The 25,448-nt window shown below is 37.5% G+C and overlaps 1 protein-coding gene across 11 annotated transcripts in view; it reads left to right on the forward strand.

Moving 5' to 3' along the window:
* Positions 1-25,448, forward strand: part of NRG3 (neuregulin 3) — a 938,337-nt gene that overhangs the window by 118,367 nt on the left and 794,522 nt on the right. The gene's annotated exons all lie outside the window — the stretch shown is intronic.

Genomic DNA, 25,448 nt, shown 5'->3' on the forward strand with positions numbered 1-25,448 from the left:
ATTATATATATTAACATTTAAAAACCATCACTTTTAAGTAGTCCATGAAATTAAACAGCTCAACAGACATTTTTATGTTTAGCTTCTCAGTGAGACATGATAAAACTGGACCAATGCATGGCAAAGAAGACAGTTGATTTTTTTAAAAAAATTTCTTTATAACCTATTATAGTTCTCAGAACAACTACTAGGGAATATCTCAATAATATTATAATCGTTTGTTCCTTTGGTTTCACGATAAAAACACCACGAGTGAGTGACCCCAGTAAAGCTACTTTTCATCTTTCTACAATGCTTTTAGGGTCCTTTTTTAAAGCTGGATGTTTGACTTGACTTTTAAATTTCTTAATGTAAGGTCCTATAATAAGCAAATGCTTTGAAAGACATTTTAGGGTCTGCAGTGTACTTAGCATGTTGTGTTCATTCATTCATTCGTTTGTTTTTTTATAAACATTTATCAAGAGAGCATTGTTACTCTTACACTGGTGAATAAGACATGATCTCAAAAAATTCACAAGTTATTGAAGAGGAAGTGTGAGTGTGTGCGAGAATCGTGCTTCATTGTAATAAATATCCTTCTGTATGTCACCTTATGAAAATATATTAGAGTTTTTCTAGAGTAGCAACCTGAAGATCAAATTACTGGGTTGTAAATTGTGTCTGTCTTCAGCTGTTTAATGTTAAATAGAGCTTCAGTTTACTCTCCTATTATGTATTTGATCCTGTTTCCCCATATTTTAAAATCAGTCAGATTGATTTTTGACAATCTAGTAAGCATAAAATGATAGCTGATTATTGTAATTAGTGATTCCCTGATTATTACTGATTGAGTATGCTTTACATGGTTAGAAGTATAGCATGTGTTTTGTGTGTTTATGGGTTTTTATAAGTTTCTTCTTCCTTCAGTTGCCTGGTTATATAATTTGCCTACTTTTCATTTGTTTGTCTTCTTTTCTTACAAGTCAGTTTGTACATTTTTTTAGTTCATTGTATAATATTCCTTTTTGTGTGGATTGTATTTATTTTCTTCTCACCTGTAACTTTCTTTTCACTTTGCTTGTGATAAGTTTTACCTTATAAAAATTTTCAGTGTTAATGTGTTCAAATATGTTAATTTTATCTTGCTTGTCTTTTTTTTGTGTGTCCCTTTCTTGATTTCAGCAATGTATTCTCTGTTATAGTCTGAATATTTATGTGTTTGTTGATCTGATCTAAGTTATTAATCCATCAGAAATTCGTCTTGTTTGTTTGCTTGGAGAGAAGTAGAGATCTGATCGTTTCCTCTCCATCTGGAGAGCCAGTTCTTCTGTACTTTGCTCAGAAGTGTCTTTTGCTCACAGTTGTAGCTTGTTCAGTCAGAGGCTCTCATAGATACGTGAAGTTTATTTTAAAACCACTTATTCTGTTACCTTCTATGCCTTCAACTATACACACTGTTTAATCTCTTCAGTTTTAGAGTGAAGTCTGATAGCAGTTAAGCTAAGTCCTCTCTTCTTCAAAATTACCTTGACAGATACTGATCTGTAATTCATCCACGTTTATTTTTGCATAGAGTTGCCACATCCTGTCAAGAATACTATGATTTTGATTGAAATTGCTTTGATTTTATAGATTAATGTATAAGAGTTGTCTTTAGGCCCTTCATGTCTATGAACATAATACATATCTCATTTATGTATGTTTTCTGATATTCAATACGGTTTTAGTATTTTATTCTAAATTTTCACCTGTTTATTAGATTTAGTCATAGCTCTGTTATTATCCTTGTATAAATGTGATTATTCCAAAATCAGATTTTCTAATAATTTGTTGCTGATATAAAAGAATACGATTTTTTACATATTGATTTTAATATCTAGTAATTTTGCTGAATAATCTTATTAATTGTAGTGATTTATTTATTGGTTTTCTTGCATATTTTTATATCTGTGGATAAATCATATTTTTCCTTTATTCTTTTAATCCTTGCCTTTTAAAATATTTTTGTATTATTTTACTCTGGTAAACATTTTTAATAGAATGAAAAATAGATACAGTGCAAGCAGGATGGCAACCTCGTGGGCCTATTCACACAGAAAAAAGTCAGCTTAGATGCTCCAGCTTCTCGCCTCTAGTCATCTTGAACGATAATTGATATTTACTATCAAAACCTTACAGCTGTTGAGTTCTAAGCATTTTCCTAATAAGTTGTAAAAGAAATATGACATTGACTCTGGCTTTCCTTCTTTCTTTCTCTCTCAATTATAGGCACTCTACTGTTTGCCCATATCCTGTAATTCCTTATTTGATTTGATAGGCATTTATTGCTTGTTCACCATTTGCGGTTCTGGCGGATTCCAGGATGAAGAAGGCTAACACTGTCGCTGTCCTCATGAGGCTTCTGAATTAACAAGAGAGGCAGGCATTGCACAGACAATTACACAGTGGTGATTTCCTTACAATTTAGTGGCTGCTCTGAAGCATACGTTTCAGCATGTTGTCAGAACACTCTAAGAGACCAGGCAAGGATGGTGCTAATGTGTATGTTAGGTGAAAAAGACATTTGAATTGGATCCAGATGCGGAGTGTGATTAGACAGATAAATGTGAGACCCTGAGTATGCAAAGTACTCCAAAGAGAAGTTCTAAAAAGAGTTCAATGGAAAGTTATTTAGTATGAATGTTAGACAGCCACACCAAATACAAAAACATAAAATAGTTTTATTGGATACGCTAGCATGATCAAGAAAATTCCAAGGCAATATTGGCTGCAGGCATTTTGGCAAGCCTGGGTTGATTTTTTTTTTTTAATTGAAGTGTAGTTGATTTACAATATTATGTTAGTTTCAGATGTGCAATAAAGTGATTCAGTATTTTCATAGATTATAGTCTATTTTAAGTTATTCTAAAATAATGACAATATTTCTCTGTGCTGTACAATTTATCCTTGTAGCTTATTGTTTCAATATAGTCTTTCAGCCAGTTTTCAATGCAAGGCATATGCTTTCATAGACCTTGTGTTCTGGAAAAGCAGAGGCCTAGCTGGAGAGCTCTGTTTTGTCAGCCCCATGAAATGAAATCCTGCAGCCTGCATTTCCCTTATTCTGTTTCAAGTGTGAAGTTGATTTTAAAATTTAACTGCAGTTTTGTTAAGATGTGCTACCACTCCCAGCTAATTACATAGATGTATCAAATACACATTTTCTTTAAAAGCTGTATTACTGTTTTGCCTTTATCCACCAGTGATACTTGAATAGAAGGTGGTAATGAAATGTTAATATATATTTAGTCATATGGCAAAAAGTCGTATAGAAACTTCTGAGGTGTAACATGAGAGGTTTTATTGCTTCTATAAACGTAAGTAAACTCAGAATGACAAGCCTACACAAGCTAGGGTTCTTGCTTTGTATCCCGCCACTGAGGTAGAAGACTAGGTTCTACCCTCCTCTTATTTCCCCTCCAAATCGGGTGCAGGATTTTAAGGTCCTTAGGGACTTCAAGAAGTCCAACATTTTACCAAGCACATGTATTTGGTGTGTGGACCGAGGCCCAGTGCTCTGGAAAGCTCCGCACTCAGAGAGAGACTTAGGGTCCTATTCTGACATCTCTTCATTTGGAGCATCTGCCTTCCAAGCCCCCTCCTCGTTCAGGCTTGGGCAGGTGTGATTACCTCCCACTGGAGGAAGCCTGGTCAGGGTTAGACAGGATACAGCGGTTCACAGGAAAAGGGAGAGGAGGCTCTCCTAAGAGCATCTCTCAAGGGGAGTTTGGAGAGGGGAAATCCATCTTTCTCGGGAACATAACGTGCATTGATCAAGGGCAGTAGGGTGAGAAGTTTGACCAAAGTGCTGGGGTCATGCTTTCCAGCCTCATTTGTGCCTCCTGGGAGCACTTGCTGGGTGGTGGACCAGTCACAGCCCGTGCTCTGTAGGGCAGTTCCTGTTCCTCCAGTGCTCTGGTTTGCAGATCATCTGCTACTGAAAATACCCTTTCCGTGAGTAAGAAAAATTTCAGAAGTGTCTTTATCAATGAAAACCTTGCTTATCGGTGCCACCTCATCCTTTACCAAAGCGGGAAAAGTTCCAGAAGTGGCTTCATCAGTGCAAACTTGCTTCTTGGTGCTACCTTTTCCAGAGGTATAAAGAAGAGGTGGTGGTTTGTTGGAGCAGATGCTTTGCTGGCCAGCCCTACCCGTCTTGCTCTGCTAGGGGGATTCAGAGATCCCTACCCCATAGCTCACGCAGAGTCCCCCCTTACAAGTCAGAGGACCCAGGAGGTACTCTGGAAGCAGCTCAACACTCAAGGCCCTAGAGGGATCTGCCTCTCCTGGAAGAGCTATGGAACCTCACTGATGAACACAGAAGCCTCTCCATCTCAGATGGTAACCCCTTCTTCTGACCTGTGTCTTTCTCTAGTGCTCTAAGGTACTTCTTAGGATTTCAGAACAGAACTTGGCTTCCACAGGGCATCTAGTGAGCTTGTTCTATTTGGGGACTCAGATTGTGTTTTATCTGTGCCAAACAGGTGACCCTTTGACAGAAGTACTCCCAGCCAGACCACTTCATACACACAGAATTGTACTTAAATGGCGAAGGTAGGAAACTTCTGTCTTCATCTCAAAGTGAAGTGGTGTGAGCGTTTTCCTGTCATTGGTGGTTCTCAGCGTTTCTTTTCATCATGGAGTAAGAGGTTATATAGATAATATTCAGTAGGAAAACAGAGAGCAGGTATTGACAAGTTTTATTTTCTTCATTCAGTTGTGTATGAATTTTTAATATGAATTCAGAGAATTCAAATATTTGTTCTAGTCAAAATGTTTCAGTGAACAAGTTTCAGAAATTTAACTTTGTATATTGCATTTTTATTCCTGTGCAAGGTCAGATAATAGATTTTTTTTAAAACAAGGATTTTTTTATTGACAATAAATGTGTTTACAGAATTTTTAAACAGTATGTTGTGTATGTTGGCTCTAATGTTCTTATTCAGTTATCCTACATGCGATTGCATGTTTTTAATGTTCTCTATGTTGAGTTATATAAATTTGCTATTAAAATATATTCAATTCCCTATGACCCTAGAAAGGACAAGATAATGACAGTTTCTTATTCATTTGCTTTGGTTATGAACTCAAACAGATGAAAGTCATATAAATAAACCATATTCATTTTAATGGCATGTATTGATGATCTCAACTCTGACTGATCAGTGGTTCCTAGGCTCCCAACACTGTCCTATTTGCTTGGGAGTAGGGGGTGGTTCACAAGAAATGTAAAACATGGTGAATGTGCTGGGGGAGGTCACATGGAGCTGGATGGGAACAACTACCATAACTGAAGTAGTCAGACAGAAGTAGGCCATCCAGTGTGAGAAAAGGTTCTTCAGGATTTCAGAAAGGGCACAGACTTTTGGGGCTGGGTTGTGGCAAGAGCTCCTTAGTACGTAGATTGGGCAGTTCCTGGATGCTAGGCCCAAGGGCAAGTGCGTTGCATGTTCCATGTGAACCTCCCAGCATCCTTCTGATACAGGTATTACGAGATACCCCTTTAATAGAAGAAGACACTGAAGCCAAACAAATTCAGTGAGTGACATGCCCAGGGTCCCATCCTGAGCATGAATGGCAAGATCAGGTCTCACTGATGTAGAGCTGTGTTTTTTTTTTTTAAATTGAGATATAATTAACATAGACCTTATGTTAGTTTCAGGTGTACAGCGTAATTTTTCGATATTTGTATGTATTGTGAAATGATCACCGCAATAAGCCTAGTTAACATCATCACCATATATAGTTACGAATTTATTTCTTACGATGAGATCTTTTAAGATCTATTCTCTTAGCAACTTTCAAATACACAATACAGTATTGTTAACTATAGTCACCATGCTGTCCATTACATTCCCATGACTTATTTATTGTATTACTGGAAGTTTATATCTTTGGACCACCTTCATCCATTTCATCCACCCCCAATCCTCCATCTCTGGCAACCACCAATCTGTATCTATAAGTTAATTGTTTTGTTTTGGTTTTTTTATAAGTTCATTGTTATTCCACATTTAAGTGAGATCATATGGTTATTTGTCTTTCTCTGTCTGACTTATTTCACTTAGCATAAGGCTGTCAAGTTCCATCCATGTTGTCGCAAATGCCAAGACTTCATTCTTTTTGTGGCCAAGTAATATTCCATTTTATATATGCACCATATCTTCTTTACCCACTCATCCATCAACGGACACTTAGGTTGTTTCCATATCTTGGCTATGGTAAATAATGATGCAGTGAACATGGGGTGCACCTATCTTTTCGAGTTAGTGTTTTTGCTTCCTTCAGATAAATACCAAGCAGTGAAACTGTTGGATCACATGGTAGTTTTATTTTTAAGTTTCTGAGGAACCTCCATGCTGTTTGCCATAGTGACTGCACCAATTCACATTCCCACCAACTGTGCATGAGGTTTCCCTTTTTTCTACATCCTGGCCAACACTTGTTATTTCCTGTGTAAAAACGCAGTAACGACTCTCCTGATGGGTGTAAGGTGATATTTCATTGGGGTTTTGATTTGTATTTCCCTAATGATTAGTGATGGTGAATACCTTTTTCATGTTGGCCGTGTGTATGTCTTCTTATCCTCTGCCCATTTTTTAATCAGATTGTTTCTTGATTACCGAGTTGTATGAATTCTTTATGTATTTTAGGTATCACCCCCTTGTCAGATATATACTTTGGAAATGCTTTCTCCCATAACAAAATGAAATGTCTTTTCATTTTGTTAATGGTTTCCTTTCTGTGCAGAAACATTTGATGTAGTCCCATTTGTTTATTTTTGCTTTTGTTGCCTTTGTTTGTGATGTCAAATCCAAGAAATCATCACCAAGACCTCTGTCAAGGAGCTTATTACCTATGTTTTCTTCTGGGAGGTTTGTGGTTTCAGGTCTTACGTTCAAGCCTGTCGTTCATTTTGAGTTTGTTTTTGTGTATGATGTAAGATAGGGGTCCAGTTTTATTCTTTTGCAAGTAGCTGTCCAGTTTTCCCAGCATCTTTCTTGAACAGACTGTCCTTCCCCCATTGTATATTCTTCAGAGCTGGTGCTTTTAAACCGTCTCTGTTCTCTCTGAAATGGTTGCATGTGCCTCCTTAAAAGACAAGCCTGATAAAATAGCTAAACATAACAGCAGTGTTGATTGAACTTTCATGGGCCAGGCATTATGCTAAGTAACTTTTCATGCATCTCACTTAATTCTCACATAACTCTCCTATGAACCACAGAGAGTTAAATGCCCTGCCTACGACCATAATGTGGGCAGGGAAAAATTAGACTGTGATTGAAGAATGGGCTGAATGCTGATAAGTGCTGGGGGTGAGACATGACCATGTTTGGGTGGAGCTGATCTCCTACGACCTGACAGAAGGAGAGTGAAGGTGCCAAGTTCAGGCAGGGAGGAGCTCCACTCCAGGGCAGAAGGTCACTTTCTGACCAAAGGCACAGCAGTGTGAAACCTGAGATTTATGAACAGGAGGCTAGAAACAGTGGGCCAGAGGGAGAAGAAGGGGAGAGTGTGGGGAAGCTGCTCAAAGGCAGACTGTCTAGACTGATCAGTAAGGAGCAGATGAAGAATGAGAGAGGAAGGCCGGTGTGAGGTCTGCATCACAGGGAAGAGAATGGATTCTGCTTTGGGCCAGCTCTAATCCACAGAGAGGAATGTGAGAACTGGTCTCATTTCTTTAAATCAAGTCTGTTACTCAGTAAGGTGTCTTGAGTGTCTCCCTCTCAGAGTCCTCATTTGTATCATCGTATCTTTTGAGATACTCGCTTCCAGGTGGGGATAACAACGCTGTCGTTAGTACTGCCTTAAAATATGAGAAATGAACGCGTAAAAATTCTCACTTGGATTCTGTGTGAGAGAGAATGGATAATTGATTAATGTATCACCAGATTAATCTGTCACTGGAATTTGAAGGCAGTGCTTTGGAGTCTGTCATGTCTCTTAACAGCCTTTTTAGGTTTTCTCAGGAAAGATCTTTGTGAATTGATTATTGTTAGTTCAACAAAAATTTTGAGAATAATACTGTGTGCAAAAAAAAAAATATGTGTATATCCTGGGAAGAAATCCTGTCTTCACCATTTAACAGCTGTATGATACTGAGTAAATGATTTAATTTCTCCGAGCCTCAGTTTTGTTGTCTGTGAAATGAGATAATAATACCTGGGCCTTCTAGAGAAGCTTGGGAATTAAGTACAAATAACATATGTGATGTGATTAACCTGGAGCCTGGCAAATGAAAGCACTCATAATTGTGTGTCATGATCATCCTCATCACCACTGTGCTCCCCCTACAGAGACATTTATCTATGGATTTGGTACAGGCAAACTAGATACCTTTTACAGAAGTATGAGATGGTCTACAACTTACATGGGAGTTCATGTCACCATTAGCAATGGCAGTATATTAATTTTATCTTGTCACTGACCTACTGTATGTATTACGTGCCAAGTACCCGGACTGCCCTGAGGAAGCTTACAGACAAGTATGAAGAAGGGCACAAATGAATAATCTTAAAGCAGGGTGAGTGTTATAATCAAGTGTGTACAGTATGGAAGCACAAAGGAGGTGCTTTTTCAATAGGGCTGGCTGAGTGGGGGAGTGGGCAGGAAAGTGACAGTTGAAGCAAGTCTAGAAGGATGAGTAGAAGACTATACCGGGCAGATAAGGGGCCAAGAACACTGCAAGCAGCCCCGGCCCCTCTCCCCTCCGCCCAGCAGCATATAAAGAATGTGGCATGTGCTGGGCGTGAGAAATGTCCACTGTGAATGGAGTGTGACGTGTAAGGTGGGTGAGGCCAGGTGAGTGGGTTAAGGCCAGAGGGGGAAGGGCATCATTTGCCATATTTCAAGGTTTTCCCTGAAATGTACACTCAGAGCTAGTGTCTTTTTAAGCAGGAAAGCCACCTAATCACATCTGTGTTTTAGAAAGATGAGTAGAAATGATGCAAAGAGTAGACTGGAGGGAGAAAACATGGAGGATACTTTTATTTTATTTTTTTCATATTCCTGAATAATTTTTCCTAAAGTTATTTGCTAATCATGTATTTTCTTTGATGAAGTGTCTGTTCATATCTTTTTTTCGTTAAATGTGGTAAAATATACATAATATCACATTTATCATCTTAATCTTTTTAAGCATTCAGTTCAGTGCTATTAAATATATTCATAATGCTTTGCAGCCATTATCATCTATCTCCATAATGCTTTTTATCTTATAAAACAAACTCTATGCTAATTAAACAATACCTCCTTATTCTTTCCTACCCTTGGCCCCTGACGATCACCATTCTATTTTCTGTCTTTTTGAGTTTGACTGTGCTGCATCCCTCATATAAATGGAATCTTATAGTAATTGTCTTTTTGTGACTGACTTATTTCAGTTTGTGTAGTATCCTCAAGGTTCATCCATGTTGTAGCATGTGTCAGAATTTCCTTGCTGTTTAAGGTTGGATAATATTTCAGTGTACGGGTATACCACATTTTGCCTATTCATTCATTGATGGACACTTGGGTTGCTTTTGCGTTTCAGCTCTTGTGAACAGTGCTATTATGAACACAGGTACACAAATATCTCTTCAGAAATCCTGCTGTCAGTTCTTTTAGGTGTGTACACGGAAGTGGAATTGCTGGATCATATGGTAATTCTATTTTTAATTTTTTGAGGAGCTGCTATACTGTTTTCCACAGTGGCTCTACCATTTTGCATTCCCACCAACAGTGCATAAGGGTTCCACATCCTTGTGAACACTTGTTATTTTCTGTTTCTGTGATTGTAACCGTCCCAATGGGTGTGAGGAACACTTTTATGTTTAAAGTGAAAGATAATGAAGACGAAGGAGAGGCATAGTTATGGGAAGGTAAATGGTGATGGGGAACTCAGGTGAGAGAATTTTGCTAAGTACAAGCATTTGAATTTGTTGACTGAATGTGAAAAATTTTTTTCTTCTTCCACTTTCATTGAGATATAATTGACATATAACACTGTACAAGTTTAAGGTGTGCAGCGTAATGATTTGACTTACACAGATCAGGAAATGAATAACTCAGTAATCCTAGTGAATATCTATCATCTCATAAAGACACAAAATACGAAAGAACAATATTTTTTCCTTGTGATGAGCAATCTTGGGATTTACTCTTTTAACAATTTTCATATATAACATGCAGTCATGTTAATTATCTTTATCATCTTGTACATTACCTCCCTAATACTTACTTATCTTATAACTGGAAGTTTGTGTCTTTTGACCACCTTAATCTCTCCTCCACTCACCCCAGCCTCTGGTAACCATAAATCTGATCTCTTTTTCTATGAATTTGGTTGTTTAGTATAATTGACGTACAGCACTGTGTTCGTTGCTGGTGAACAACATAGTGATTTGATATTTCTATACCTTTCAAAATGATCACCACGATAAATCTAGTTACCATCTGTCACCATAAGATTACTTTATATTAACTATATTCCCCCACACTGTACATTTCATCTCCATGACTCATTCATTTTTTAACTGAAGAGTTTATGCCCCTTAAAAGGATGAATTATATGTCCAACTTTGACATTTTGACAAATGTCCAAATTTGGCAAATACTAATGACATCATTAGAATCCAGTTGGACAGATAAGGTGAAGAGCAAGCTTTCTTAAGGGGGATTCTGATGTTCATTAATTTACTGATATTTATAAAGATTTTCAAAAGAACAAATTTGTATTAGAGCACAAAGATTATCAATTAAACAAATCCCACATTTATAAAAAAACGTGCTTTGTGAAATAATAAAAATTGTGATTACATATTTTACTATATCCATTAGAACAGAGCTTAAGGTCTTCTGCCCAGTTTTGGATTGGGTTGTTTTTTTTTTTCGTTATTCAGTTGTATGAACTGTTTATCTATTCTGAAAATTAATCCCTCAACAGTCACGTTGTTTACAAATGTTTTCTCCCATTCCTTAGGCTATCTTTTCGTTTAGATGTGGATTGCAGTTACTTTAATACAATAACATAGTTGTAGATTATTTTGCAATTTGCGAGTCTTCTTCATATAAACTATATTTAATCTTTCACAATTTCACCATTCTTTTATTTACTGACGTCCAGCAAGTACCTTTGAAGCACACTGAGTATGAGGAGGTGTCTGAGGCTCTGAAACACCCTGCTGTCACAGAGCATCCATTATAGGGATAGGTCCTGGAGTTTAAGTATCTACAATACGAATTCTTAACTTGAGCTCAGGGAATGGTTTTAGGATAGGGAGGTATCTATGATCCTGGTAAAGTTTACGTAAAATATTCCCAAGAGGAGATTTTTTATCAGATTTTCAAAGCTGTGATCCTAAACTGGTGAAGAGCCATGGTCTTCAAGAAATGGAACATCACAGAAGTTAATTGACCTGCCCAACGTCCCCAGAATCAAGTGACAGCCTGGGTCTTTGAGCCCTGGATTTGTGCACTGGATGCAGTGCCATCCATGTTACTTCTCAGCATCCATTCTGTTATGTCCTCCTCCTCTAAAGAATGATCCATTGTCCTACGATTTTATAGATCATTCAAAATTCTTATTGTAAATGTCACTTCATATCAGGATGCAACAATTAATGAATTTTATAATATGGCTAGATTGACTTTAATTACTTATAGCTTTTAAAACACTGAAATTTCCTATCCTGGTGGTTCTAAAGTCACTTTAGGAAGACACTGCTCCTGCGTCTTTGTTGCAGGGGAACATGGTAAGGGACCTGGAGGAGCTCCAGTTGCATTTCTCTGATCATCTGGAGGAAGTGGAAATGTGCGCCATTCCTAAGAAGATGGTTAGACCTCTTATTGTAGGACACGGACCCATGCCTTTGAAATGGCCTTGACTTCCTGCAGTGGGGAGCCTTGAGCTCTATGGTGAAACAGCCTTTATATTTACACACTACCATCTGACCTTCGGGTCAAGGCACTGCAGTCGATTTAGAAGTACAGCAAGTGGAACCACAGTGCTGATGCGCTCTCACAGTATGGTAAGCAGGGCTGCCTGGGACCGAGGGGCATGGAAACTGTTGATTTTTTAAATGCTTTTACCACATATTTCTAAACTCCTGGGCTTGCGGTTAAGTCAGTTGCCACAGATGATCCCAGAGGACAAAAAGCCTAAATATTAAAGGCTGGAATAAAATTTTCACATACTCCAGATATAAATTAATTTTTCCTGGGAAAATCAAGTAGAGAAATTTACTTATAGGCTACTTACTATCCTAGCAATGAACAGAAATTAGGCAGAAATGTTTACCAGGAGTGAGCTTTGTAGCTTTTAGCATTGGCCTAGCAGAACTTCACTCAAAATGCACCTCAGTAGTCCCAGCCTTCTAGAACTATGTGTAAAGCCTAATATTACTTTGTTCAGGAATAAGGAAGAATCTCTAATTCACTTACTGAGTTGTCAAGAGTTGTGCTACTCTGATTACCAAGCGTTGAAGCAGTAACTTGTTGGTCAGTCAGAGCAACAGGAAGATAATTTTATATCAGCCTGTTGGGGTTGTCTACTAAAACTCTAATTAGCTTCCTGGGCTTGGGGTGTGTGTGTGTGTGTGTGTGTTTCCCCTGATTTAGGGTTAAGTCTTCCTGATCTGAAGGAATAATTTCAGATAATGTGTTTGGTCATTATGGCCATGTGACTACTTATCTATGGCTTTTCCCTAGATCCTTGTCTTAGAAATCTTAGAAATCAGTTAGAAATCCAGAAGGTTTACGTTGGGTGCTTTTTACCCTGCCTGCTTTAATTCCTTATAGTATTTTCCAAAAGGCAGCAAGGACTCCTGAATAGACATCATTGATAGGTTTATCCATCCGGTAAAAGATTTTTTTAGCACCTATTACGTGCCTACTTACTGTGCTACTTCCCAGTGATTGGAAAGTTAGGTAAGCAAATTGTGATCCAGGTTTATCAAAGTGCTTACAATCTGGTTAGAGAGACTGGGGGTTACAGTCTAATTAGCATATGAAGATGAAAGTATCTCTCAATTGAGAAGGATGGGACAGTCCTCTCTGGCAGAAGACACCTGGGAATCTTAATGGAGGGGAGGTCTGTATGTTTTAGATAAGTAGGTAATTCCAAGGGGAGAATGACCACAGCCTGTCAGTCACAGGTCTCTATTTTTCTAGCTGTGCTTTTAGTATACTTCCCAAATGAATCAGCACTATTTCATGTAAAGAGAATATTTTAATTCTTCAAGCTATCAGCCAATGCAAGAAAGGCATTACCTATTCCATACTACACCTCAGTATTTGTGGTGTGTCTTCATTATTGGTGTAGCTTCTTCTAATGATCTCCTTATAAAGTTTCTCATCTTTACATACAAACCTAAAGTATTCCTGGGCCTGGCCTTTTGGGGAGGGAAGTCATAAAATTAACTATGCCTTAGGACTGCATCATCCAGTGTTTGAGCCGCCAGCCACTGGCCATTGAGCACTTGAAACTTGCTAACGCAAATTGAGACACACTGTAAGTGTCAAAGCCAGACTGACATTCAAAGACTTGGTACCCTTCCAAGAAAAAAGGTGGTAAAATTTCTTCATTTCATTTTTATATTGAATTCAGTTTGAAATGATAATACTTTTATATATTGGGTGAAATAAAATAGATTATTAAAATTGATTTCACCTATGTCTTTTTCCTTTTTGTAACATGACTTCTAGAAAATTTAAAATTACATGAGTGACTCTCATTATATTTCTCCTGGAAAGTGCTTTTGGAACTGTTGTTGTAAGGATTAAGTATAAGAGGATTAACCCAGGTAAGGAAGCTGAATCCAGGTGTGTGCAGTGAACTCTAGACTGCTGTCCGGAGGGTGGGTTCAGTCTCAGCTCTGACCTTCATTCTCCGGGTGGTTGTCCACCTTTCCTGTCGGGTCTAAGGTTTTCTCCTCTGATCAATATGGGAAAGATTCAAATGTGACTGAACTCTCAGTCCCTTCTTACATTGGATCCAGCTGTTCAGTGCTCTTCAGGAGTGTAAGACTGAATCTTATTTGTAACCCTTCCAGTCTCCCCTCAAAGCCTATTAAATGAAACAGTCTTCATCATTCCAATTCTTAATTTATTTAAGAGAGGTTAAATTTGTAATTACTGTAATTTGGAGCTTCTTTGAGCAGCCTGAGGCTGGAGCACAGCGTCTTTCAATCTGTTCAGTGCTGAGTGAAGCGACTGAACATGTTGTGATTTATAAGCATCTGACAAAGATGTTTTGCAAGGAAATTTCCAGCACTCTTTGAAAAAAAATCCAGATGTGTCTGAAAGTCAATCATTTTTAGTCCAGTAGTTTTTACGATGTCATTTCAAATAGGTTAACTCAGTGAAAAAGGTCCTTATTTTTAAAATAAATATTGGAAAAGCTATTTCTAACTTTACTCCATAGTTTTCTTTTAAAATTTAATTTCAAGAAACTTTTCTGATACTAGGAGTAATAATACTTGTTCATTACCAAAGGTAGCACATGCAAAGCACTTCATACACAAAATGTAAAAAATACTTGAACCTCACCTGATTTTTCTCCATGTACTTGTATTAAATATAAGGTATCTATTGTATTTTGAAGATTTTCAGCCAAAATTCTACTTTGGGATATATGAGTAATTTAGAATGTTTTATTCTTATAAATAATATATTTATATGCATAAAATATGTATTTATATACTTATTTGTGCATGTGCCTATAATGATTTATTCAGAATCATTTCTTAATAGACAAATGCCATAAGACATGCATATTTTAAGACTTTTCATGTTTATTAAAATTTTTCCTTCCAGAAAGTTTGTATTTTCAGATTATGTTTCTATTGGCAGGGTAGAAGCTTGCCTGTTCCCTGAAAACTCAACAATACTGAAATTAAGATTTTAAGTCTTGTTTAGATTGATAGGTGAAAAATTGTTTTTGTTTTGGGGGGGGCGGTTTGTATTTCTTGCATTGCTTGGAGGATCAGAAATTGTGTAATGAACATATTGGCAGTTTCTAATTCTTCTTTTGATAGTTTATTCCTGGGGGTTACTTAGTCTGTTTGCTTACTTATTTGAGATAGTTTAACTTTTCGACTGATGAGCTGGTTTGGATCATATAGAGCCATCAAGGTCTTTCTTCCCTGCTTTGGCATCAAGCCCTGTTTGGTCAGACAGCCCTTCTCAACCATCCAGTTCCTTTGTTGGTCAGCTATACAAAGACACACACGCAGCAGGGGAAAACCACTGCTGTCTACAGCACAACATGTGCTCCAGGAGATGACCCAGTCCTTATAAGAGGATGAAGAGACTTTAACCCCATGTGGTCCTTCTGTTGGAGTCTTTATTGGAGCAGTTGATTGTGTCCTTTTTTTTTTTTTTTTTCAATTTTGCAAAGCAGATGAAAAAGCCTCGTGGAGATATTACCTGTGTTAAGATCTCTGTGACAAACAAGAGTCCTCGGAGTCCTTTGAGTTACCACAGGTTACTTACGTGAACCACATGGGTGTGTCCCCTTACAAAATCACCTCCATTGAGCTGTTGTTATAAGGCCGTTACAAAAAAGAGTCATGTGAAATATTATAATGTATCTGTTGTGAAAACATTGCTGTGGCCTTTTTCTTATAACCCTGACATTCCAATATATGATAGATGCATTTTTAAAAATTAAGTGCTGGAAAAAGTTAAAGTGCTCTTTTGATTCATTTTTTTCTGATACATTTTACTGCTCATGTTGCAAATTTTGCTTGGGTGCTTGAAAATGCAGCCAAATTTGAAGCTTAATCACAGTGATGGTATTGACTATTTTGGAACTTGTATGTGCTTCAATTATTTAGTTTTAATTTTATGCTTTTACCTATAATTTCTTATTTCATGAGTGGTTAAATTTTGTGTGTGAACCCCAGATTTTCATGCTTTGCTTTTGTGTTTATTTTGGTTTTTGGCCTGTCCAAAGGCAACAACAACAAGTCCTTTTGAGGGGAGAGGTCAGGTATAAATAAAAATAAACTGATCGATCTCTAGGAGAGTATTTCTGGGATAGAGCAAGGTCTATGATTGAGAACAGTTTTTACAAGTATAGTAAAGAATATTATTATTTTCATAATGATTTTAAGGGTGGCTACAAAAAAACCAGAATGCATTAAACATGCATTTTTTTTCAAATCTGTTCCTCAGCAAGAGTTTCTACTTCCTAGTAAAAAGGTAGAACTCATCTGTATTGTTCTGTGGCATTCCCGTTTTTAATTTGTTTGCTTGATTTAATGAAGTATTTCTCTGATCCAGGCATCAGTCTCTTCTTCTGTGACACTATTTCTGCTCATTCACTGAGCAGTTAGTGATTTTAAATAAGCTGCTTTTCACAAGAATAAGTGAAGAATGTAAGACTCCTTTGTAAATATCCATTCAGCTTTATGGTGCCTTTTTTTGGTGTTTAATGGTATGGTCCTGGAAGACGCAATAAAAATTAATACAAGCAGTTGAATTTACCTAAATGCTATCTCCTTATATACAATTCAGCATTTTAGATAGAAACATGCTTTAGAAAACTGAGCAAAGTATAAAGTAAAAGGTATATTACTGAACGCCTAGTATTTATTAATGTTCCTTGATTCAAATTATGGGCTTCAACTACCCCAGCATTTTGGAGATGAGAGTTCATCTGTGTCCTGCACAACTTTAGGGAGAGCTATTTGCATTGCGTACTTTAGCCCATTATGACATTTGGGGTTTTTCCTCTCCAGGGAAGTAATTTTAAACCATGTTTGAAAGGATGAATTTAAAGATTATTAACTCTGCCTTAAAAATTTAGGCATGACGTTTCTGTCAAATCAGATCATTTTCTCTCTGTGCATTAAAGAATACTACGAGGAAAGTATGAGCTGTATCACTGTATTTAAATGCTGCTTGAATATTGGCACTCCCTTACTGTTTTTTTTTTTTTTTTAAAGTGGTTTTCAATCCAGAATTAGAATCAACTCCATATCCCAGCATCAGGTCTCTCCCTCAGGTTGAACTTGAGCTGATGGAGCTGACATGCTGCTTTGGAGTTTATAGGTGCGTGGGGAGGGGTGGGGGGCAGAGGTTGCAGTCTGTCTTTGATGCAAGGTTTTGGAAATACGTAGACTTACAGAGCCCCCAGCCAGGCAGCTCGCCCACCTACATGGTGGAGGACTGAAAGAAAGCTTCCAGAGGAGAGACACAGACGAAAGAAGGAGAGAGGAGCAGTCAGGAGGTAGGAGGAAGGAAGGAAGGAAACGGCTTATTCAGAGGCTTCACTCAGACTCCAGATGCTGAGACTAGGGTTGTGGAAGGGCTCTGTTGTCCAATCCAGTGTCCACTGTCAACCCCACTCTTTTGGGCTGGCTTCTATCCTCACAGTTTGGAAAGATTTTTCTCCATTTTCATTACAGTAGGGTTTGTCATTAGGTTAATGGAATTTGGTAAATGGGAATCTGTACTACTGCCTCCTCCCCATTTTTTTTTTCTTCTTGTCTTAAATCCTGATGCAGTATCTAGAATTGCAGTTGTTCAGGGGTCATCTTGTGAACATTAAAAAAAAGACCATATTATGCCCAGTCTTCACCGAGTTTCTGCCTACCTCCCGACTTCTGGTCATATGAGAAAAAACAAACCCGGATTTGGAGTCAAAATTTCTGTTACCTGCATCCAAATGCATTTCTCATTATAAGCTTTGCCATCTCAGGTGACAGTGGCATTTGTCTTTTATTCTCTAATAATCTCTCTCCCATTAACGGGGGGAGGGAAAAATGTATATACAATTGAAGTTCTCATTCCAGCACTTCTTAAAACCTGAAATTTCCAACCTGCTTCGCCAGGATGATCCCCAAATATGAGGTACTTAATAGTCGCTTGTTGAGGATGTGAAGGATCGGAAAACCCTGTACAGTTGTAGTGATGGAAACCTTTTAGAGTTCTCTGATCTGGCTCTTCCACAGTCCACATTCTGTCCTGAGATCAGCATCCATCTCTCCATATACAAGCCCTTGCCCTTGTGCTTAGTGTTGTTTCTATGTTTGGATGCCTTTTCTGATGGGGAAAAAAGGGAGGTCTGAGTTTCTGATAGTATAGTATGAACTTTGACTACAGTTCTAAAAAGCACAAAATAACTAAGAAGTATGTTGCCCAAATAAGGATTTATGGGGAGTTCAACTGCAGTGTGCTCAGACCTGCTTGGAGACCGCTTGGTTTGATGGTTGAAGGCGAGGCCGTTAGAGCCAAACAGAATTATGTTTGAAACCCATTGCTGTCATGGCTGGCTGTGTGAAGTTGAGAAACTTGGTAACTTTTCTGAGCAAGCATTCCTTTCTTTGTAAAACAGAGGTAAAAAAAATTGCCTGTTTCTTAGAGTGGCTTTAACTAAATTAAATGATATATGTATATAAAGTGTTTGGCATGTGGTAAGGAATTTTAATAAATGATAGCTTTTATATTAATGGTTGTAGTCATCCTGCAGTATGATGATTGGAAGATGTAATTGTGTCTGTTGGAGCCTCCAAAGGTGGCCAGCTTCAGAGATTTCATTGTGTGTAATTAACAGAGTGATTTTTAATTAAAGAAACACAATTAAAGACATCTTCTAGCACACTTGTTGGTAGCTACATGCAGGTTGGTTTTTTTGATGGATGTTGTTGAGAACGTTCTGATTTGTGGATTGATGCTCTCTCACTCTGAGGGTTCCCAGGAACCCTGCAGTGAAGATGGTGACCTTCACCTAAGACTCTACAAAATGATTAATTAATGTTCCTGTGTAAAGAGGTAATTTAAACTTTGGGGGCATTCTGGCACTTTTAGTGGTTTAATTATCTGAAGGAGGCGTTTACTATCTCAAGAGGTATTTTAATTGGCCTTTGGGAACTAGAGAACCACCTCAAAAAAAAACCAAAAAACAAAAAACAAACAATAGAGCATCGCCCATGTTGGCAAATAACCTCTCAGATGAATGGTCCCTTTGAAAAAAACAGCCCTCAGATATAAACCCTGGGTTAAAATCATAGTGGGGACTCTGACACAGTTCCTAATATACTAGTTGCTCTTTCTTGATTAGCATGAATATTTTCAGGAATCAGAACAGAAAAAGAACAGCTCTTTACTCAAATCCTTGCCTTGAGGCTGATTATTCTCCAGGAAGAAAGACATCTCTGGAAGGGCAGCCAAAGGTGTCCCTTAGAAAAAGATTAGGAGAGAGCCTCAACCAGCGAGATAGGATGAGGCTGTTTGGCTCCACTGGACCTTTGCTTGTTTCCTTGATCAGGAAATATCACAGAATGGAAGTGGCAATCATGTTAACAATAGTTAGAATTGAGTTCAATGAATGATGGCAGTAGGGAGAGTGTTCAGGAAACAGACATGGCACCAACGATCCGTACAAACCTCTAGGTCGTAGTTTATAGAGCTCTGGATTTTACGATTTATAGCCAAGTGAGGGGAAGAGCACGGTGCCTAGGTGATGTCATAGTTTCAAGTAAAACATGTAGATGAAAGTCTAACAAGTGAAAGGAGACTAAAAAGTAAATTCAGACATACATGTGAAAGAAAACTTCGTCTGTACCAAAACCTTGTTCTGGAAGAAAGCTACTTGCCCCTTTAATGGAGGACATAGTTTGGATTTGACTTTCTTTTTTTGGAATTAAGCAACTTTAAAAAAAGAGAAACAATACTCATTTTCATATGCATTTCAGGTGAAGCAGTAATAATACTAATTTGATAACAAAAATGAAAACAAGTACTACTCATATTAGCTTTAGGTGTTAGGAGGGCCAGAGTTATGGAACTTTTGCATCTGGCTGAAGGGCGTGGAAAAACTATGAGGTGAAATATGCAGTTGAAGTGGGATGAGGTGGGGTTTGGAGACTCTCCACTTGCCAGGTTAGAGGAATGGGAGCAGGGACGGACAAAATGAATATAAAATAAGTGGAAGACCAGTTTGCAAAAATAGGTTTGTGCAAGAGCCAAGAAGGTTTAGAACTTTTAGGTTTCTGAGCCCAACTCATCATGAATGGTGTGTGCAGGGTGTGGCAGGGGTGGGGGTTCTTGAGGGCTTTTAAGCAGGGAGGTGGTAACATGATTAGAAATAGGCTGTGTTTTAAGCGAAAGTAGAAATTAATTCTTGAAATTTGGGACACCCTCAACAATACCTGATTACAAAATGAAATATCCTTTTTTTAAATATAAGTATATGTATATAAGTATAGTCGCTTTGCAATGTTGTGTTAATTTCTGGTCTACAACATAGTGATTCAATTATACATATAAATATGTTCCTTTTCATATTCTTTTTCATTCTAGGTTATTACAAGATGTTGAATATAGTTCCCTGTGCTATACAGTAGAACCTTGCTATTTATCTATTTTATTATAGTAGTTAATATCTGCAAATCCCAAACTCCCAATTTACTCCTCCACTCCCCCAACCCTATCCTCCCAAACCACAATTTTGTTTTCTATGTCTGTGAGTCTGTTTCTGTTTTTTAAGTAAGTTCATTTGTCTCATTTTTTAAGATTCCACACATAAGTGATATCAAATGGTATTTTTCTTTCTGTTTCTGGCTTACTTCACTTAGTGTGACAATCTCCAGGTCCATCCATGTTGCTGCAAATGACATTATTTTATTCTTTTTTGTGGCTGATCAGTATAGATGTTCAAATATGACTTTTAAAAAATCTGAAAAACATGGATCTCCACCTATGTGAAGAAGCTAGTTTTATTTTCCCAGCCACATTCATTATCCCTAAAACATTTCTAAGTGTCCATTGTGGCAGACCTGTCCCATTTAAATACACAATTTCATCAGCCCTCTTTATGCCACGTTATTTTAGGTAAAGTTGTTTCAACTGAGTGCACACATCTATTAGTGTTGAGTCGTATTGGATAATGCACTGTTATTCCCATGGACCTGTGTTAGGTGGACCAAGGATTTTAATTAAATACCTGAATGGGTGTTGTACAGTAGATACTCGCTAGGAAGCATCTGTCAGGGTTAATATTTTACAAGTTAGCTATGCCTCTTTCAACCTTTAATTATAATATTCTAACTCTTTATTCTTAGTTACTGCTAATAATTTCAAGGTAATACAGATAGAAATTACTTGATTATCCAAGTGACTTCACATATCAAAGAAATAGAATGCAATTTCACTGTCTATACATGTTTTATAAGTAAGCATTACTAACATGTTATTGTATTTTTTTTAAAATTACCTCTTTTTTTCCTAAGAGAAATTGAAAAACCCATGCTATCCTGTGGTTGGAAGTGTGTCATGCTTGGCACACGTGTAACTAAACTCAGTTCTCAATAATAGCAGTGACAGTACTCTTGGCTCAAATAAACAAATGTCTTGGTCTTTGCCATTTCTTTGGCTCTCTTCAGGCACTGAGCTGTAGTCCTTGTACATTTCTCACAGTAAGCTGCTTGACCATCTCAAGGTCCATTTCATTTAAGCATGTGACCTTGCGGTTGCCTTCCCCTCGTGTAGACTTTGGCCATCCCTGAGGATGGAGCATTCGGAAAAGATGTTAGCCTTTAATTCTCAGGAACTTAAAACACGTCAATAGTCTTTTCATGTGCAAATTCATCCCTTGGGCACCACCCTCATATGGACTGTTCCACGGTAGGTAGGTTGCCGTTCCTGGATGGGAGAGGTAGGCATCTATAACCCCATCATTGATATGGAATCACAGCAATATTGGCTCTGATCCTGGGGTTGAAAGACTGGGCTATTTTGACTTTCATCTCATTTTACTTTCATATATCCAACCACAGTTTTGAAAAAAAAATGTGTTTTATGTCACTACTTAAGAAATGGATATTACTATTCTGTTGATGGATCTGCAAACTCCATTCATTATGGGCTACCAATCAGAAGTTATTACCATTCCTAAGAAACAAAGCCTCCCATGTTATTTTCAGAATATTGAAGAAAACTTTGATACTCTAACTAGAACAGATAGATTAAAAATATTTCAAACTATAAAGGAGTGTTTCTCCTTGCCTCTTCTTGGTTCTTATTTTTTCTAATGCTGCTCCAGTTGGTCATGTCTTGTGTTGCTCTGTAGTTTTTGTAAATCCAGTGGGGAGAACAGCTAAATCTCTGTTCTTCCTAAGAGTAGAAAGTTCTTATTGTGGATGCTCAGAATTTTCAATATTTGAGGACTGTATTCCCACTGGATTGAAATAAAGACAGTTTAAACAGATTGAAACATGTTGAAATCACTTTTGACACTGGCAGTTCTTGAGTTCTAGGAGGACTGTGTCCTTATAGTTCTTATTTCGTAAGTAAGGAAAAAAGGGTAATAGAATACATTTGTAAACAGTAGCAGCACATGGTGCCTTAACTCTGATATCTCTTTCTTTGGCAGTTTGGAGACTACACTGGTTTCCTGTGGAGAATAAAATTTCTGTCATATGACCAGGATAATCTTTTATCCTCCCAAACCTGTCATTATAGTTCTCTGAGTGCACGATGCTCCTTATAGACACTCATTTGATCTAGTAATATCTTCACTGTGGGATATACTGTTTAAGAATCATTTTCAAAAACAGATAAAATCAGGACTTTTCATGCACATATAAAATGAGCGCATATTACAAATTTAACTTAACTCATTAGTGGGGGAACCAGTAAGATATTATAAATGAGTTCCAAAGAGAATCCAAAGAACAGACATAATTGTAGATCTGGAGTATTGAAAAGAGGTGTGAATGGGACGCAAAACTGACTTCTTCCATAGTGGGAGAAGGAAGTCAATTGCAACGCCGTGAAACAGAATGTTGCATGTCTACAGGCAGAAGTTGTTTTGCATTGCTATTAGTTGTCTACAATTTAGAGTTGTGAAACAGCCTGATGCAAGGTTAGAGTGAGATAACCTGGAAGTACATGCTATAAATAATACAATTTTCCTCTGAAGCACAGACTTTTCCCACAATAGTTTGTCCACTCTTTCCTTGGATAACTAGTATTTATTTATTAAGATTCATCTCAAGCATGTACCTTGGGAAGCCTTCCCTGATGCCTTCTACTTGGTTTTAATTTTCACTCTACCTCTCAGAATATCTTGTGAAAAACAAATAGTGTGTTTACTATATATCATTATAGTTCAGTATTTATTGTCTCTCTGTTTCTCTTCTTTAAGACTGAAAGTCTTATTTTTTATTTTCACAGGATGTGAAACATAGACATAATTTTTAAGATGTTTACAGAATGAATGAATGAATGAGTGAGTGAAATGAAGGACTGATGGATGTATGCTTGAGTGGAGAGTACAAGAGCACATGTGTGATAAGCAAGCATTTATCACCCTCTCCAACACACCAGGGGTTTGAGTAAGGTCCATCATTTCTAGACTTCCCTTTGAGCACAGTGCATCTCCTATTATCATTAAATTAAACTTTATGCTTACTCTTTGAACTCAGGAAAGTCCTTTATGTCTTTTGACCCTCAATTTATATTTGTAAAATGTATTCTCACTATTATTGCTTAACTACATGTCAGAGATTTTTATTTAAATTGTAAGTCTTTTAATGCTATAGTCATACATTTGCAAAAGTAGAAAATTTTGTAGAAGAAAAAGCAATGATCTAGGACTACATTAGAAGTGATTTGAGGTGGGTGGTCAGGGAATCTGTACTCTTTTAGTATTTATGTCCATGTAGCAAAAGCAATGAGGCAAGAGCTCGTTCCTTCTCTTGGACTTTTTACTCTGTTCTTGTAATCTTTTGCAGATTTCTCATGCATGTGAGGAATTGATCGTTTATTAGCTGAATCTGTAATCTCTTAGTACTTCTTTTTAATTAACGGAGCATTGAGTCTAGAATGAATAGGCAGAAACTATCTCCATAGTGCCTATGTTTAAATATCCTTAAATCTCAGAAATATACACACAGAATTGTGGGTCTCCAGAATCCTTATTTCATTGGGTTCCTATTTTAATGTACATATTTGCATATGTATGTTCAGAATGGTAGACGTGTCCTGGAATCCACAAGATACAAAGGAGGAGAGGGCAGTAGAGAGACCCTTGACCTTTGAATGAGATAGAATTTGAGTTGTGTCACTTTCCGCTTGCGTGATCTGAAGCACACTACCTAGTGTACTTCAATTTTATTTTCCTTTGCCTAAAATAAGAATAATAACCCATATTTCACAGAGCTAAGGTGAGGATAAGGGAGACAACGAGTGCAGCTGACTTGTGGAAGCAACTGTGGAAAATGTTAGTTCCCCGCCCTTCTCTGGAGCACATCTTCCTCTTATCTGATTTCCTCCCCACTCTTTCTTACTTTCTTACCTAACCTCCTCTGCCATCACCACCCTCTTTAAATCCTTCACGATTTAGCATAAAGCTCATTTCTTACTACCTTGTTCTTTTGGCTTCCTTGTCTCTACCAACTAGACTGTGAGTTCAGTGGCAGCAGAGGCCCTGGCCTGTCTTGTTGGGAGCCTCCAGAGCACCTTGCAAGGATCCGGCATACTGCCCAAGCCCAGGGGACTAAAATTCAGTACAGGAGCCCTCTGTCTACACCACCTTTCTCAGAGGAGGCAATTCATTTTTACCTGTATTCTTTAGAACCCAAAGAAATTGTCTCTAAAGTGCAGACTTAAAACGGAATTTAATTTTAACAAGTGCTGTCCATGGTCCTGAATAGAGTTTGTATTATATACAGTGGGTTTGATTTTCTTTCTCATGCTGTCCTGTAGTTTGAACAGCTTGTACTTATGTTTTCCAGCCAGACTCACCCAGCAAGATTTCCTGAATTCACTGCAACTTCAGGGTCGCAGAAAGTGAGGACTGACCTGGGGTCAAATGCATCCACCTACTCTATTACTAAATTGATGTTAGAGGAATGAACAGATGTGTATCAATGCCTGTGGTATTCAAGACAACATATTAAAATATAGACTTATTTTAATTCCCTATATTCTGAGCTGGAAGGCACAGATATAAAATTCAAACCCTGTGGTTTCTTTGCTCTTATTTTTCCTTCACAGTGTATTTATTCCTTGTGAGCATCTTTGGGCATGCACTGTGTTTTCTCTAATGAAAGTAAAAAAAATTGTATCCTCATTGCTTATTTTTAGCACTGTTGCTATGCTAAACTGTAGCCCAGGCATCTTATTAAAATCAATTCAGGATTTGAATTTTCATTCTCTTTAATACAGCGGCATTACTGCCTTTCTGAAAATATGTCACCATGTATGAGTTATCTATTTAAATATTTCCTATCAGTTGTAGGAAAGATAGTTCTCATTTATTTAAGGAATAAGTTAAAATTGGTACATAGACATTGGGGGCAAAAGTTGTCGAGTGTTCTTCTGAATTCTTTCTGTGGACAGGTGAAGGGGCAATTATTCCTTTCATACTATGCTTACAATAATTTATGATATCATTAAGGTGACATTCCATAGTGCAAAACTTACTGTGCTGAATAAAGCGA

Source organism: Camelus bactrianus, chromosome 11 (assembly GCF_048773025.1).
Source record: "Camelus bactrianus isolate YW-2024 breed Bactrian camel chromosome 11, ASM4877302v1, whole genome shotgun sequence".
Taxonomy (NCBI): Eukaryota; Metazoa; Chordata; class Mammalia; order Artiodactyla; family Camelidae; genus Camelus; species Camelus bactrianus.